We start from the raw sequence: 14,171 nt of genomic DNA, 5'->3' as shown, positions 1-14,171 counted from the left end.
GCATTAAGGATGAGCGTGTTTGAAGAATGAAGCCCTGATTTTCCTGTATCTTTTATCTCCTCTTTAGGAAGAGGAGGAAACACTTCTGTTCCTTTAGCCCTGCTATCTTCAAGGCACTACAGTGAGGTTGGGAGTCCAAATGTCCACAACATGCAGAAGATAACCCCTGGCTGGAGGCTCTCCAAAGTGGGGTTTATCAGGATCCCCCATTCAGCTGCTCTGTCCATCTTTAGATTCTTCCAGATAACGGAGCCAGTGCCACCTAGTGTTGCTCTCCTTCAGCACAAAGGACCTGGACCTTCATGGACATTGAAAGGGACAGGAATAATTTGGTCTCTGCTTAAGAATAGTTGTGTTGGGGTTGCCCACTTGGCCCTGACCAAGCACAGGAGAGCCCGATTTTGTTTTGCTGAGGGAGGTTCTAACTAATTGCAACCTATGATGTGGATCAGGTGTGGAGCGTGACAAATGGACAGCTTCAAGGCTCTTGTGGCAACCTCGCCGCTTTCCTCCTCCGTGACCTCCTGTGCCTGGCACCAAGTCTCCTCCTGACCCATGTGTCTCTGACCAGATGCAGTGGATCCTGAAGGTTGTGCCACGGGAGAGATGTCAGGGCACTGCAGTCTAGACAGGACTATGATGCATGACACCATGGGCGTAGGAAACCTTCCAGATATCCCCTACTTAGCTGCTGTCTGGCGCCATGCTCCTTCCACTACCACAAGAGCTTTAAATCTGATGCGTTGCCCTCATGGGGCCTTGACAAATTCAGCACTCAGGGTGAAATCACACCTGGCGAAGTCGACACTCAGCTGCTGTATCAGAGGGGGTTGTCCTGCCTGTGCTGTGGAAGCTGGCTGCTTTTGAAAGCAAAGAAACAAGAGCAGGACCTCAGCCTTGCTCAGCTGATTTGGTTTTCAGCATAAAAAACAGCCTGGAAAAAAATTTAGATGTTTCTGGCTTGCGATTCCTTCCTTTCCTCCTCCCAGCCTCGCCTCTTGACAAACTGTTTAAATGTTTCCATATACGAGGAAAGCCTGAGGAGCAGAAATGCTTCTGACCAGGCAGTTAGCTGAGGTGTTGAAGGTCTGAGGAGCAAAACTTTATGGTCCAGCAGGTCAGCTAACTGTGTCTCACAAAGAAACGAACTAGAAGAATTCAACTGCTTTAATCTGTTTATTTCTGACAGAAATGTGGTTGAGAGCACATCCTGCCTGCCAGAGTACACATCTGCTGTCAGTCGTCCCCTGATAACATCTGAGCCCATCAGCAAGGCAGACTGAAGCTTGACACCAGGATAGCAGCCTCGGAGGTGTTACCCATGAGCCCTGCAAGCGTTCATAGTTGGGTGCAGAGAAGGTACCCAGTAGACAGCAGGAAGAATCCAAGCCCTTTGGATTATCTGTTGTCATCATATCCCCAGACCAACACACTCACTCTCCACAACCTACAACTAAATCGCTGGGGGACACGAGGATAGCTGAGTTATTTCAGGGCAAGGACATCATGGTGCAGGAAGAAAATGAAGGTACCATAGGGTAGGCAAGAGACTTCAGCCAAGTGAGGCTTAAAGAGGATTGAACAAAAAGCTGGGCTGACTGTGGAGGAGGAGTGTGTGAGGCCAATGAGACAAAACTGTAAGAAATTAGACTTCATTAACCATAATAATCCCTGAACAGATCCTGATTGCTACTCTGTTATATGTCATGCTTGCCTAGTAATTCAGGAACAAATAAGAACCCATGAGATACTTTTTCTCATGATATTTTCTTTAGCTAGGGACAGTTTAGCACTGGTGTCCGTCCCTGGCAAACAACCTTCTCAAGTGCCTCCTTTCTTGATGTATGAGACAATTGTCATGTGGTGATCTCAAAATACATGTTAGAAGATGTTCTAGATGTGTTTGGTATAGCTCACCCATAGCATTGGATGGTCTCACTGGCTCTGGCAGACTAGCTGTGCCAGTCAGAGGGTTGGGAGCGGGTGTCTGTAACCCAGGGTCCCAGTGTGTAACAATCCATCCTGCTGCAGCAGCACTGGCCAAGCCAACGCTGTCTGGCCACAAGCCCAGAAAAAGCTGGGGCAGAGATAAGGGCTGGCTGAATCCAGAAAGGAGCGGTGGAAGGCTCATCACACCAGCTCTGTCCTCAACGAGTGAGACATGGCAGCCTTGCAAATGTGTGTGGCAACCTGTTGAAGGGGACATCAACCGACATAAAATTAAAAGTTCGGTATCGTTTCTCCCACTGTTACCAGGAAAGGTTCCTGGCTCAGGCTCCCTGGACCCAACATCCCACAGGCAGGGATGATCAGCAGAGGAACATCATAGAGACAACCACAGCTGAGGTAGGACATTAGCTGGGGATGTAATGCGAGAAGGTGTCACAAAACAGGAGGAGACAGGCTGTGACAAGGAGGCTCCGCAAACTCAGTGGAGAGCAGCAGATACCATCAAAGAATGATTTAAAGCACTTTGGGGAGGTAATTAGCATCCCTTTGGCCACAGAGCGATCTACAGGTGACTATGCTTGTAATTTAACTGTCCCGGTTATCTGACGAAAGTTAGATAGCAGTAGCCTGCATTTCTGTTTGCAAACCTTCCTCCTCTCAAAGAAATTACCACAGCTGTTGGGACAACCTGTTTAGTTACTGCTGTAATGCTGCTCCTGCTGCTATTCCTGGACTATGGCCCTTCTCCCATTCAAGTGGAAAGATCCAAAGTTCACGCCTGTCAAGCCCTGGCTAAGGAATATTAACACAGCATCTGCCAGGCTGTTTTGAATAGCCACTAATATCTATGCTGCTTTAAGCTAAAAGAAAAGCCTTTTCAAGTGTTGCATACATTACCAGGAACAGTGGGGAAGGATGTTAATAATTCATTCATGCTCTCAGACTCCAGAGTGTGCTAGATCTTTCAACTTATAACAATAGACATCACCCTGCAGGCTGTCATGTCCTGCTTTTAACAAAGGGAAAGAAAAGAGAGGGGGTGAAAAGGAGGAAGATTTCCCGGGTGGAAAATCTGAAGCTTGATGAAGAATTAAAGCCTGTTAAATGTCTACTTGAGCCAGCCATTGAGCAATAAAATCTATTTGCAACCGGTTGTTAGAAGAAAGAGCTGCGTGTGTAGGAAAAAGCATTTGTTGAGAAGATGCTGGCATTGTTTTCTATCAGTTGTGGAATGTATCACCCCCCTAGGGCTTCTGTTCAGTGAGTTTTTCTTATTCAGGCCAGACCAGAGATAGAAGAGGAAGAAGTTACCCTGAGAAAACGTATGTGTAGAATTGTTTTCATGTGACTGGCCCATCTATTGAGTATCTGAATAGCCTTCAGCTATAGCCTACCCCATAGGATGTTCCCAGTGGGTGTGATAGAGTCCCATACACCTATTTCCAGCTCTACCAGAAATAAAGGGAACCAGAAATGAAAAGTGTTAAGAGGAATGGTTTGGGACATAGGGAAAAGCAGGCAGGAAAGCAGCCACTGCTGAAGGCACAGCCAGCATCTTTGGGCCGGTGACCATTGCTGAAGTGTGGCCACCCCCAGCAGCAGTCGTTGTGCCCATGACACAGGGGCAGGGAGAGAAGCCACCCATTTCTTTAGGAATCATCCTGGGTCTGTACTGCTGCCTTTCCCTCTTCCTTCTGCTTCCATGAGTGGAACAACCTGACCTATCCTTGCTCCATCGCTCCCAAGGTGGTAAAGTCCTACCTGTCATGTTGAGAAACCCCACAACGGTCCAAGAGTCAAGGAGTGTCCTTGTCTTGATAGAAAAACATTTTTAAAGAGAAAGATTTAGGTCCTTTATGTGGTGGGTACTAAACTACACCCCAAAATAACAAGAAGGTCCCTCCAGCAAAGAGTGGACCATCTGAATGAGCAAGAGAGGGAGACAGAACTGAAATGTTTCCTTCCTGGGTAGGTAGGAGATAAAGAAATAGATTTTAATCCTTCTGAGATCCAACCAACCTCGTTATTTCTGTAGCCATGTCAACAGTTTTGAGCCATTTACCAAATTCCTCATGCGACTCCCCTCATTCTCATTCAGAATTAACCCAGACTGGTTGACAAATGGAGAAGAGGGCTTAAGTCCTATCACCACTTCTAATGTCTTGATGAAAACCCTGGTTTTCATTGCATGTGCTGGCCCATTGAATACAGTATTTTATGCCCTGGAGTTCACTTGCTGCTGTTTCCCAAGGATGACTCCCCATGGACATTTTTCTGTACTTGAGAGAAGAAAAGCAGGGCTTTAATTCTTCCCTTGTACAAGTCTGCACATCAACCACAGAACAGTTTTCCTTCAGAAGGACAGGTTCCCTCCAAGGAGAACTGCAATTTGAGAACTGCTGCACATAAAAACAAATTGGAGATTTCAGGCTTGCTTTGCTCTGTTGTACTCCAAGTTCAATACAGGCAGATTCTGCTGGAATTTACAGCTGTGTGCAAAGATGCTGGGCTCCTCCGAACAGAGGAGTGGGAACACTGATGCCTTGGAAAGAAAGCCAAGGGGAAAGTGCTTCACAAGTCAGGGAGCGAGCATGATAAGTCGTGTCACGTAAATAGCTTAGGGAAGTGGAGAGAAACGTCCAACAAAATTTTGCCGATGCTTTTCTTTTTCATAGACATGAGTGGAAAATCCATCTGGATGGCTTGCACCTCATATGGATGTAATGTGAGTTCTCCCTATGGTTGGGATTGATTTCAATTTTTGCTATTCCCACCACTCTAAATGCTCTTTTATGTTTCCTGCTCAGACTGACACCCCCTTTAAGAGGTGGGGTGTGCTGAAGTTGTTTTTCACCCAGCATTTCATATCCGTGGGAAAACTTCTCTCTTACTTTGTTAGCCAATGAAGAGACCACAGAAGGTAGGGGTAAAGGCTGACAGAGTGAAGTAGCCTGTCCAAGATCATCCAGAAAGGGAATGGTAGTGCCAGGCTCACATCCATATCTGTATGTGCACTAAGGCTGTGGGAGGATAACCACAGGAATCATGCCCCCTGTTCCCGTCCCAGTTTTCCCTAGTTTTCATGCCTTTGTGCAGTGATGACATACAGGACATACGGTGACATACGAGAGACCATAGAGTTGGGAATTCAGATAAAGGGTTGTGATATAGGAGTTCCTGAAGGACTGTGACCATAAGGAAAAGATGGCAGCTCAAATGTGTCCTGTCTTTGCCCTGTCCCCTCTCCATCTGCTATATGCTTCCAAAAAGGTCTTTTGCAACCTGGCAACCTGTAGACAACTCCAGGTTCAAAATCAAATGAGCCCTCTAAGGACACAAAGCCTCTCAATGGGCATTGTTCTGCTGTATTCCATGGAAAAAGACTAATTTACACAATTTGCGTGCCTGTGGTACAATCATTTTTTGTTCATGCTACAAAGAAAAGCTCCACCAGAACAACACTACCAGCTGGGTTTATCTTGTAGCGAAGGCAGTCCATCAGCTGGCAGTTGCTACTGAAATTTTTCCAAGAGACGCTGCTCACAGGGCTGGTTTACAGCCAGCGGTGAACTGTGTTAGGAGTCCTACTATACATCAGAGCAGTTAATGTTTTGCTCAGTCTTCTCTGATGAGGTGAAGGAAGGGGATTTTTACATGGATGGGGTTGCACGACATACAAATAAAGTCTAATTTAAGGACATTGCGACCTCTAAGCTAAGGCTTCTGCCACACTGGACTGTGACAAACATCACTGTGAAAGGTGTGCGGCTAATGATTCCTCCAGTTTCTTCATCCACAAGTGTGTGAGACCGCCTTGCATCCAGAGATGCACCAAGGAAGCGATGGGGGGTCCCTAAAGCTGCTGTATATGGTAGCAGAGCTTTCAGGACACATGACAGGGCACGGCGCACAGGCAGAAGGCAGAAGCTGGGCCTCCTTCTGTTGTCCCTCAGACCAGGTTCGTTTACCCCGTGTGCAAGCCAATAACACACAGAGGCGAGGAATTTTCAAATTAATTTCATTGATGCGCATGAATGGGTGCCTGTCTCAAGACAGCACACCCTTGTCTCAAAAATTCCCACATTTATATATTTAAGTAATACATATTCATTATTATTTCCCTTAATGATTGGTTCTTTCTCCTTTGCCTCTCATGTTAATTAGTGCACAGAATGCCTTCTTCCTTCATTGTCTTCTTTTGAGTAGGTGGTATCATTTGAGTAGGTGGTCGATGAGTCGGTGGTCGCGATCTCTCCCTGTAGAAATTACCTTTTACCCACTTCTTACTCTACCTTGGCAGTTCGAAGCGGTTCTTCAAGGTTTGTTGATCAGAACACAATCCAATACCTTTTCTGACATAAACATAAAGCCCCATTTTCTAATAGTTAGTTTCTAAACCCTAAATCATGTCTAGTTATTGTTTCCTTATTTTAAATATTAACTGATGGGAGCTGTACACAGGACTTCAGCGGTTCCCTGGTTATTTCAATCATATTATACATATTAATTGATAACACTTCTTCATGCAATGCAGTCCTTGCAACTACATGCTCCCTGGACTGCCACGTGAGGTGTCTGGTGGAGAGACAAAGCGAGAAGAGAAGCTGGGGACTGGAGGGCACCGGGGCTCAGGAGAGTGTAGGTGAGGTGACAGCCCCTTGCAGGAGCCCTCTAAAATGCTAGGCTTGGTCTTTCAGAGCTAAAACCATCTCAGGAAGGATATGTCAGTTGTGCTGGGACCTTAGTTTGGCCAGAGCCATCAGCTCTGTAATTATGTGTTGAAAACAGACTTCCCAGGGAACTTTAAATCAGCACTTGGGATTTGTCTGTTTGACCCCTTGTCAGCCAGCCCCCCAAACCCCCTAAAACCTCTTTCATGGGGCAGAGGTCTTCCGAGTTAGAGGCAATCCCTGGGTCATTCTGAGTCCCATGAGGTGTCACTTTGTCTTCTGGGGACATGCTAGGCACCAAGTGGTGGAGACAGCCTGAGGTGCTGGCCCACCCTGTCACACTCGTGTGCATGGGGGCCACACTTGAGGCTTTTCACAGTTCATCCTCACCCCCCAGCATGGACATGGAGACCTGGGAGAAGGAGATGGATAGGCACCGCCATGCCTTCCCTTGGTCCCTCCGTTCACCCGTCTCCTTCCTCTCACCCTTGGCGTCTCCTCTGCAGCGGTGCCAGTACGATGTGACAAGATTACAAATAGTCTTGGCACAAGAGTCCTGCTTTCTTTTTTCCTTCCCTCTGCAGGGACACGCAGCCAAGAAAGTGTCAACTGCATAACTCTGCCCCAGCAGAGCCCTGCAAACTCCCTCAGCCAAAGCAGCTGAATAGGAAATGTGATGGAGCTGGAAACTTGTCCTTGTCAGCTGGGTTCTCCATCCAACAACTCATAAAAAACCCGACATGAAAGCAGCCGGAACCTTTATAGCTTAGTCCTATCTGAAAAATGGCATTCAATTCCCTGGCTGTTTATTTAACTCTACACAACAGTTGTGTAACGTCATGCTGCGCTGTCGTGATCTAATTCCACAGAGCAGCTTTTTGGCTAAGGAAATTCATGGGTCAAAGTGCCAGATCTTGGTGTTTTGCAGAGCTCTGCCATGCAAGTGATTATTTAAAAAAAGAAAGACCTCTAACCCACGGCTTTGGAGACCTGCAAAAAAAAAAAAATGCAGGTTTAGTTTTATTTTCATTTTAGACACATTTGTGATGAAACACTTGCCTTGAGCCTCACCACGCAGGAACGAGCAGGAAAACGTAGGGCCCCAGATATAGTGGGGGTTTTACCAGTCATCCTTGTTAAGGGCATTTGGGGACTATTGAAACCTTGGACTGGGCTGTTCTTTTTCCCTGACTACACCTGTATGACTTGATTTCCTATTGAAATCACTCAGCTGAAGCCAAGGAGAGCAGCACAGCTGAGAACAAGATTTGGTCTCACGCTCCCGAAACAAGACCTTGAGAGCTAACGCTTCAAAACCTGTTCACTTTCCAAAGCCGAAACCATGCAGAAGGGAGCTGAGTTGAATAAAATAAATTCCCCATATGTTCATTAAACAAAAGGGAGAAGTTTGATTCTCTACAAAGGGTGAAGAGATTTGTTTTGCATACTGTGCTGCAACATTTTGTGTGTTTGTGTGTTTATCCTCATTTTCCAGTTTTGTCAGAATGTAAGCAAGGAAAATTTAGACCTAGGAAATTTGCTTGCATTGAGTTACAAGTACATCAGTACGGAAACCTTCACTTATTACCTGGAAAGTTTGTAGTGATTTTATTCTGCTGTGCTCCAATATCTTTTTGCTTAGATTGTTTTTTGTGTAGTAACACATTAATTTTTAACAAGAAACGCAAGAACCACAGATGTAGGTTTGATAAAAGCAACTTGCATAGCCACTGAGAATGACATTTAAATGTAATAACTAATGTGATGAAGAAATGCAGAAAGTGATCACATAGCACAGATTAAATAAGGTCTAAAATGTGTACAGGAGGTGAGGTTTGGCATTTTCACCGGCATAGTGTTTTTGGACGTCATGTTATTTTCTTACTGCCAAGCAGTGCTAAGACAAATATGCCAAATGATCACCATCAAAAAGCTAACCCTACACCTTGATTTGTGCTTAAGTAAGAATGTAACTTTGTGCAATAATTCTCACAGTCAGAAATGAACACACGAAACATTCAGTTTTCATTTAATTCTGTTGCAAACAAAATTATAGACAAATCTCTGGGAACAAAGTTGAGGGTCAGTGATCCTCTAAACTCTCTGCTGCCCCAAGGGAGGATGAACTTCTTTTAAGCGGTTCCTGAAAATATGAATTTAAGGTGTTTTCAAAAAAACACCTCCAGTGGTGGAGAGCCCAAGATTTCCTTGGGCAGGTGATTTCTTTGCTCTATCAGTCTGCTGATGGAAATTGCTACCCATTCCCCCAGTGTTCCATGCAGGGAGCGAGCCACAACACAGCTTTGTCTGGCCAACTCGGAGGCTGCCGGCGCTGGCTCCGAACCGATCCGCCTTGTGACTGTTCTCGCAGAGTGCGATCAAGGAACAGCCTTCCACCCACAGCCCTTTTCCCCACTGCACACATGGAGCAACAAATGGTATCTAAATATATGACAAGCGATGGATACAACAAGCAGATGGTGGGAGAACAAGGGCCCAGATCCATTAGCGGAAATCTGGATCAACTCGCGGATGATTCACCAACTCAAATCAGGGGTAAATACATAACAGGCACTCCACGCCAGCCATTCCCCCAGGAGCTGAAAGCCTTGAGTGACAAATCCAGGGCTCGCGTCCTTCCATGTGTCTTTTTGCAGTTGTACACAGGAGGGCAGCAAACATTTACTCAGCGTTTGGCACCGCATCTTTTCCTAACCTCTGCCATAAATAGATGCTGTTGGGATAGCGTAAACTGTCCATCATCACGAGCGGATGCCTGCTAAATAGCCCCATAAAAAACCCCAAAGTGACTGTAATTAGACGGAGTGCACATTTCTCTGTTATGACTAAGGCAAAGGTTGTCTTGGATTTTTGCCTGCTGTTGGGCTAAATTCACCCCCTACCAAATTATCTCTGGATATTCCTTTCTTCTCTCGAGTTCGGTTTTATAGAGTGTTTGCTATCACTTGTGTAAGTTTTTGCAGCGGTTTTCATTCTCCTGGGAAATTACACTTTTTTTCTTCCCACTGAGATGCTGACACAGGCATTTCAAACGTGTCCGCTCCCCTTGATTCCCGATGAACAATGTACTGGGGATGGGGGAAGAGGAGAGTGTGTTAGAAATTTTCTCTAATTCCAGCTAATGAAGCTTGTCAATGAATATGAAAATCATTATTTAGGTTTTGAAAATAAAGGCCTGCAAGGGAGTGTTTCTCAGCAACGATTCTAATTTTTTTAAGTGGGTATAATTAAACCAATTGTCTTTAGCCTGCAAAAATACCCACTGCCTCCTTCCTGCTTTCAGCCTCGCTCTATTCATTGCTTTGACTTTGGCTTCTTGGTAACTTTATCCATTATCCAGCACAAGCAATTCTGCACATTTATGTTGATGCCGATTCAGATTGAAGCCTTTTGGGTGGAGCAGTGTATTTTGGCTATGAATTTGCTCTGGCTGATCCTAATTAAAGTATTAATTGCCATGTGGTTGGATTATCTTCAGCTGTCTAAAAGGAGACCAGGATGGGTGTCTAAGGTGAGACGAGCTACCCTCCGCAGCCTTATTGACTACAAGCGGAGCCAACGGTGGCTACCTACTCTCAAATGTGCCATATCAGACTTCTAAAATTAGGTAGGATGAATTCTGACACAAAGGCCCATTTTCTTTCTATGTAACTTTGTGTACCAGAGTGAGGGTGCACATCTGGGGTCCAAAGCACCTCTACAGACCAAGGAGACAGTGAGCTCTTGGGTAGTTTGCACTGCCCTCTGAAAATAGCTGTTTTTTTCAGCAGTAGAGAAGGATCTTCGGAAATCACACCCTCAGGTAGGTGCTTAAAATTAGACAGGGAGATCTGTGCCCAAAAGACAAATTTTGCGTGATTTCTGAACGCTAAAATTAATGGGGTTTAGGAACCTAAGTGCTTGGATAAAACCCAGCGTTGATTCATCTGCCCCCAACAATCATGTCGGTAAATGTGTGATAGGAATTGAACACAGATCTGTGTCCTGGTCTAATCCACTAAGAATAATCATTCACCCCGTGAGATTCAACACACAAAGCAAGCACAACACAAACAACATGTGTCAAAAATCACTGTGGGAAAATGACTGAAAGTATATGAAATAGTAATGGTGCCTGTTGCTGTAATCTTTAATATGATAATGCCATTGGGGACTGGGATTATGAGAGATGCTGTGTGGAATGAGCCTGTCTTGTATCACAGGAGTCCACTAAGACAAAACATACAATAAGAAAAAGCCTGACCAAGCAAAACCCAGACATCGTCCAGCTGTGATTTTATGGCAACAAACATGATTGGGGATTTTGCTTATCTAAAAGTTTTATCCTGCCTTTTGTCACAGAATTACAGGCCAAACCATGAATTCTGATTTGGAGAGTTCACCTCCTGAAACAGAGATGCAGGGTCTGGGGGTGCCAGGAATACAGGAACCGTCTCAGTATGTTAAAATAAAACCCCTGGCATCGTTTACTCTAGCAGTTGTATTGGGAATATAATGTTAATTGCTGGACTAGGCTTTGGGCAGCTAATGAGTAAAGAATCCTCAATGGATTGGGGTCTTAATTACCTGATTTCCTTTAACCTGATTTCCTCTAACCTACCAGGTCAGTGGGACTAATCCCAGAACAAGACACTATGCTACATGAGATCTTCAAGCAGGTCCAAGGATTTCCAAAGATGAAAAAGCAAGTGGGAAAATGTGCTAATCTAAGTGGAAATTAGGCACCTCTGCCTAATACAATGTTCTAGAAATAATTCTTTGCTAACCACTTAGCAGCCTGAAAACCCAAAGACACATCAGATCTCACTCCTGCCCCCCTCCCCCCCCAATACTTTGGTACATAGATTTCTGCTCCTGCCTCCTGTCAAGCTAAGCAAGCACTGTGGGAGGCATCTTACCTGACTTTAGAGACCTTCAGTGTCAGCACAGCTCACCTCCCCTTCCCCAAACTTCTCTCTGTGATGTTCAACAAGTCCTACAATTTCCTGTATCTCTCTGTTGGAAACAAAAATATGTTGTAAATTAAGAACTCTCCATCAACACACAGAAGGAAGGCATGTGTCTGAATCAGTAGACTTGTGGTAAGTCAGGCTTGGTAAGACCAGCACTTGACTGCATGAGCTCCAAAGCCTTATCACTTTCTTCTACCTGATGTTTGTCATTCTTTACACCTTAGGTAGCACCGGTCCCAGAAAGTGAAGTTTGCCCCGGATGCAACTTCTTTGAAGTGATTTGCATAACTCTGCTCGTTTTTTCCCATGAGACTCTAGGCCTCATTTTGGTTACACGCTGCACCAGGTTTATCCAGGCAAGTATCTGGTCTTGCTCTTCACTTATCCTTTAAGGAGTAGAATTGGGTGACACTCAGTGGTGAAAATCAGGTTAGAATGAGGTCTCTGAGCCAGTGGACAAAGTCCTTGCTGGGCTCTGTGGTGAGGATGATAAACTCTGCCCCCATCTCAGGAGGACACGTCTCTTCTCACGCTGTGTTATTACCACAGCAGGATGGTCAAAGGAATGTCCACTTGTCGCTCATTATCAGAACCTGCAGCTAAATAGAGATGGCTCCAATTAAATGAACTCTTTATCTGAAATAGCCCTGTTTCCGAGTTAAGGGTCTTTTATAGTTCTTTTTATTTGTTTGTTTGGGCTTTAGCTTGTATTCTGTGCTCCTCATTTGATGTCTTCAGCTCTTGTTTCATTAAGAGATAAGATAAAAAGGAAAATAAATAAGAGAATCAGCAGATTAGCCATGAAAACTTTGAAGTAAAAATTAATTGGAAATGCTCATCAATTTGTAGGCTAAGTTTCAGATTCATCTCACTTTCTTTAGTGGTCTAAGATTTAAGTTTTTAGTCTAGACTACCTCTATCTTTAGTAGATGTAGACAGAGGAAAAACACAGACTTCTCCAGAGACTGCTACCTGAGATGATTTATCATTAATTGAATGGTCTCACTGGGCCATAAACTGAGCACGTCTTGTGCTTGAAGTGACACATATGCTTAAATGAGTGATTAGGAACTCCAATTATTAGCAGTAGAAGTTGGGTTCTTGGGTTGTAATGACACGCAAAGCCTTTTTATGCTAGAGAATCTGAGTCAAGATTTACTGTAGAAATCTGTACCTACATATTTACAGTAGAAACAAGGTCTCTTCTTAAACTGCTCTTGAAAGCTGTTTACTTTACCTATTCTTAAAATCTCCAGTAATGGAGAATCCATCACTCATGTGGGTGACTTAATGCCATGCCTACCATAATTTTGTACTAAGCTACTTTTCTGAATGGAGTATCTCAGTACCTTCCTCTTTTAGCAGAATTTCTTACTGTTTTTAACTGATGCAGATAATTATTTGCCATCTTTAAAGCCCAGAGTGAACATTTTGATCACCTTGTTTGATCTCCTGGCAATAGGTGTCCACAGAATTACATGTCTCTATTCCTGAATTTAGCATTCAAATATAATGCATACATTTCATAAAGGACAACCAACCCTGAATAAGGCTGAAAAAGTGAAATCCAATCAAGCTCCTGACATACGTGCTGATTGCTTTTTTTTACAAATACAGAAAATTTGAGGAAAAGTGAATTTAAAATTAAGAAGTGCACCTTTTTTTCCCCCCAGAATAATGTAAACAAGATTGTTCAACTCTGTTGCTTCTCAGCTACTGATCTGCTGCTCTGACCTTGTAATCAGAGAAGACTGTGAGCCCTGCAGTTGTCTTTGAAGACTGCTAATAATTAAATCCTATTGTTTCATTGAAACAGAACATGACTCTCACAATTTGTAACCAGAAGCAGTATAGCTGCAAAGAACAATGTTGGATAAACATGCCCTTCAAAGATCAAAGGATGGAGGGCTTTGTCAATTAAAAAAAAAAAAAAAATCAGCATAGCTAAACTGCTGTTTCTCAGCAACTTAGTGCGGGTTCAGATCTGAGGCTGCCTAGATTGCTTTGCTTTCATTTCACAGTCTCAAGGGCATCCTTATTCCCCAAAAGTGCATGGGGAAGCTGGCACACCCAGATGTGAGTTGTGAGACTGCAGGCAGAGGGAGAGAGTACCCCCCCTCATCACTAATTAAACATTTGAAGGATTCATGCTCTTTCCAAGCAGCACATCTTTGTGACATTAAATAAAAATTGGCCTCAAAGAGAAAACACGTACACAGTATGTTCAACAAGGCAATGGGCAAGAGGATAACAGGAGGATTTGGCTTTGTAGTGACGCTGTTTGCTTTCATTTCTTCCCTGTGAGAGCCCTTCCCTTCTCCACGGATTTTCATCAGAGAGTTTGTCCTCCTTACCACAATCAGAAACTCACCTCTGATGCCACTTTGGCCACGCAACTCCAAGAGGAGGTAGGAGAAGCCACAGCTGCCCAAGGAGTTCACCTCTTCCCATGAATGGCCACGCGGCTTATGGCCAGCAAAGCCTTCTCAAATTAATGTGACTCTCACTCGCTGTTTCCTGGTGGCTGAGAAAGGAGGCAAATTTGCAGCAAATGAGTCACAGCTAAACCTTGGCATGT

This window comes from Haliaeetus leucocephalus, unplaced genomic scaffold (genome assembly GCF_000737465.1).
Source record: "Haliaeetus leucocephalus isolate CR32 unplaced genomic scaffold, Haliaeetus_leucocephalus-4.0 Scaffold751, whole genome shotgun sequence".
NCBI classification, from domain to species: domain Eukaryota; kingdom Metazoa; phylum Chordata; class Aves; order Accipitriformes; family Accipitridae; genus Haliaeetus; species Haliaeetus leucocephalus.
Note: the sequence above shows the minus strand (reverse complement) of the source record.